Raw genomic sequence first — 4,534 nt, 5'->3', positions numbered from 1 at the left:
AAAAAAAAAAAAAAACTGAACTGGCTTTTGTGTGTTGATTTGTACCCTGAAAATTTTCTGAATTCCTCTATTATTTCTAGAAGCTTTCTTATTGATTGTGATTTTCTATATGTGGGATCATTTCATCTGGAAATACAGTTTTACTTCCTCCTGTTTGGATATCTTCTCTATGTTTCTTACCTAATTGCCATGGCTAGAATTTCCAGTGTAATACTGAATAGTAGTGGAGAGAAAAGGAATCCTGTCTTGTCCCTAACATTAAAGTGAAAGTTTTGCTACAGTGAATTTTTCATTATTGTCCTTTATCATTATGAGGAATTTTCTTTCTATTCTTAATTTGTTAAATGTCTTTTATCATGAAAGGGTATTAAGTTTTGTCAAACACTTTTTCTGCATTGATTTAGATAATCATGTGGTTCTTTGCTTTCATTAAATCAATATAGTGTACTGCATTGATTGTTTTTCTGGTATGAAACTACTCTTTCATTCCTGGAATAAATCTCACTTGGCCAATGTGTATAATCTTAATATGCTGTTATATTCAATTTGTTAGTGTTTTGTTGAGGATTTTTGTGTTTTTATTTAAAAGGGTTATTGTTCGGTAATTTTCTTTCATTGCAGAGTCTGTTTAGATTTAATATCAGTGTAATGTAGACCTCATAGTATGAGTAAGAAATTTTTCCCTTTTCTTCTATATTTTGGAAAAGTGTAAGAAGGATCGGTGTCACTTCTTTAATTCTGTGGTAGAATTCCCAAATTAAGCTATTAGGTCCAAGACCATTTTTGTTGTTGTTAAGTTTTTGTTTACTGATTCTCTTCATTTGTTATTGGTATGCTGAGACTTTATATTTCTCCTTCAATAAATTTAGATCATTTATGTCTTTCTGAAAGAGCCCTTGGTGGCACAGTGCTTAAGCACTCAGCGTCTAACTAAAAAGTCAGCAGTTTAAATCCACCAGCCACTCTACAGGAGAAAGATGTGGTAGTCTGCTTCATCTTCTATCTTCATCTTCAGTCTGATTAGGGCCCTGTAAACTCTATGGGTCAGTTCTATTCTGTCCTATATGGTTGTTACGAATTGGGATTGACATGACAACCATGGGTTTTACTTTTTCTTTTAATGTGTTTCTGAGAATTTGTTTCATTTAAGTTACCACTTTTGTTGGCATACACTTGTTCCCAGTATTCTAATGATACACACACACACACACACAAATATATATATGTATATGTGTGTGTGTATCATTAGAACATATATATATACACACACACTATGTATACAGGAGCTCTGGTAGCATAGTGCCTAAGGCATTTGGCTGGCAGTTCAAACCCACCAACCGCTCCTCGGAAGGAAGGTTGGGCAATCTACTTCCGTAGTGATATTGCCTCAGAAACCCAGGGAGGGGTCGCTATGAGTTGGGGCCTACTCAACAGCACATAACAACAACAACATATATACACATTTTATTATTTCTGAAGAGTTGGTAGCAATGTCTGTACTTTAATTTCTGATTTTAGTTACCTGCATCTTCCCCCTCTCTTCTTTTTTTGTTCATTTGCTTGTGTGGTAGTCTAGCTAAAGGTTTTTTGAATTTTTCGATCTTTTCAGAGAACTTTTTGTTTCACTCTGTCTTGGTTCTCTAGTGCTGCTACAAGAGATATACCACAAGTGAATGACTGAACAAACAGGGATTTATTGTCTTAAGGAGGCTAGAAGTCTGAATTCAGAGTGCTGGCTCTAGGGGCTGGGTGAAAGTCCCTCAACCTTGAGCTTCAGTTCTATCTCTTTTCCAGGCCCACTGGAGATGAATGGGTCTCCTAACTCAGGCAGCTGCTGAGGCTGTGAACTCAAGATTTACAGGTAAAATGGCACAATCCCAAGATTAGCAGACAACATGGCAGGCCACTGGTTCAAGCCCAATAACAATCCTAAGATTGGCAGGCAAGAGATCAGGACACTGGTTCTTCAAGTCCAGGAACTGGAGATGAAGACTTGGCCAAATACAGTATCCAAAAGTGCCAAAGCTAAAAACCTTTCTCAAAGCTTTGCCTTATAAACTAGAAGCAGGCCACACCCCAAAGCAATTCCCCTTCAGCTGATTGGGTGCTCACAGCAGATTCCACCATGGAGTTGATTACAATCTCATCATGGAGATAACTATATCCAGCTCCCAAGCCACTCAAAACCACAGCCTAGCCAAGCTGACACAAAACCTTAACTACCACATACTTATTGGTTTTCTATTATCTATCTCATTTATTTTCACTCTAATTTTTTTTTAATTTTTATTGTGATTTGGGTGAATCTTTACAAAGCAAATTCATTTTCCATACAGCAGTTCACATACACATTGTCTCATGACATTGACTGCAATTTCCCACAACAGCTCTCTTTCCATTTCCTCCCCATAGCTACCTCTTCCCTGTCTCCTTCCCTTCCATGCATTCCCACCCCCCAAGCTGTCTCACTGTGCATACACAGCTCTTCTATTCTGCCATAATTAATCTATCCAAGGAGTTTATCTACCTAATATAAATGCTCAGCTCATATGCCTGTCTTTTGTTTGGCTGGAAGCCACAGGATTGGGTTCAATTCCAGAACTGAAGGGCAGCTAAGGGACATAGTCTCAGGGGTTCCACCAGATTCTATCAGACCAGCAAACCTAGTCCCCACCTCCCCCTCTTTTTTTTTTAATGATTTTGAGTTTTGTTCCACATTGTTCTGCCACTCTATCCAGGATCTCCTTCACAGATCACCCTCCAAGTGGCTGACAGTCATAACCAGTCACCATCTAGTTCTGGTCTCATAGTCACATATGCTGATGACTGGATGGTGTACCAGTCACTTGGACTAACTGTTTCCATGCATCTTTGGTTTTCTTCATTCTTCTTTGCTCTGGACAAGGAGAGACCCATCATTGCATCTAAACAGCCGCTTGCAAGCTTTAAGATCCCAGTCACTACTCGCCAAAGTATGATGTGGAACAATGTTTTTGTGTAGTAATGTCAATTGACCCTGATGTCCCCTGCGACCATGGTCCTGAGCCCACAGGACCAACTACTCACTCCCTTTGGGTACCTGGCTGTGGCCAAGAAGTGACTACAACCCTTGTCAGCTCTACTATAAACCTGGACATTCTTAGAGAACATACAAAAACACTTGTAGAAACATTGTCTACCAATCCTATACATGATCATGGGCCCACTCCCCCCTGTACAGACATACCTGATCATTCACCCTGTCCACCCATCTATCCACCCATAGATGAATATATGTTTGTCATCACTAACAATGCAGTACTGTATGTGCAAAAGGATTCATCTTTGTTGTCTGTACTTCCCATGCACCTCTCTCTGTCTTCCTCTTCCTCAGTGCCACCGTGTTGATCACTCATATTTGGGCCATTTCCCTTCCCTTCAACCAAATCGGTACTTGTGTCTACCTGTCTAGCAGTATTCCCTTCCCTCTGCTCCCACACCTGGTAACCAATAACGAAAATTTCCTTCCATATAGAAACTTTTTCTTCACTTTTTACAATAATGGACTAATACAACATTTGTCCATCTGTGATTGACTTATTTCACTCAGCATAATGTCTTCCAAGTTCATCCACGTTATGTGGTATTTTGTATATTCTATGTTATTCTTTAGGGTTGCATAGTATTCAATTGTGTGTATGTACCATAGTTTGGTTATCCATTCCTCAGTTGATGGACACCTAGGTTGTTTCCATTTTTGGCTATTGTAATAGTGCTGTGATGAACATGGGTACGCATATATCTGTTCTTGTCCTGGCTCTCACTTCTTTAGGATATATACCTAGTAATGGAATGGCTGGGTCAAATGGTATTTCTAATTCCAACTTTTTAAGGAATCATCACACTGCTTTCCATAGTGGTTGTATCATTTGACACTCCCACCAGCAATGTATGAGAGTCCTAATCTCTCCACATCCTTGCCAGCATTTGTTATTTTCTGTCTTTTGAACTTTGCTACTAGTGCTGGGGCAAGATGATATCTCATTGTTGTTTTGATTTGCATCTTTCTAAGGGCTAATGATTGTGGACATTTCTTCATATGTTTTTTGGCTGCCTGTATATCCTCTTTAGTGAAGTGTCTAATCCTGTCTTCTGCCCATTTTTTAGTTGAAATATTTGTGTTTTTATTGTTGAGGTGTTGGAGTTTTCTGTTCTAATTTTAGAGATAAGTCTCTTGTCAGATATGTAATTGCTGAATATTTTTTTCCAAATCTGTAGGTTCTCTTTTGACTCTTTTGGAGAAGTCTTTGGAAGCACATAAAAATTTAATGTTTGGAAAGTCCCATTCATCTAGTTTATCTCTTGCTGTTTGTGCATTTTGGGTTATGCTTGATCGTCTGTTTATGCCATATATTAGGGTCCCTAAATTTGCTCCTAGTTTTTCCTTGAGCAACTTTATAATTTCAGGTTTCACATTTAAGTCTTTGGTCCATCTGGAGTTAGTTTTTCTGTAGGGTGTGAGGTACAGATCTTTTCTCACTTTTCTGCAAATGGA

The sequence above is a fragment of the Orycteropus afer genome, unplaced genomic scaffold (assembly GCF_000298275.1).
Source record: "Orycteropus afer afer isolate SDZICR_OR568_19922 unplaced genomic scaffold, OryAfe1.0 scaffold00280, whole genome shotgun sequence".
Taxonomy (NCBI): domain Eukaryota; kingdom Metazoa; phylum Chordata; class Mammalia; order Tubulidentata; family Orycteropodidae; genus Orycteropus; species Orycteropus afer.
This window is presented reverse-complemented; position numbering follows the sequence as displayed.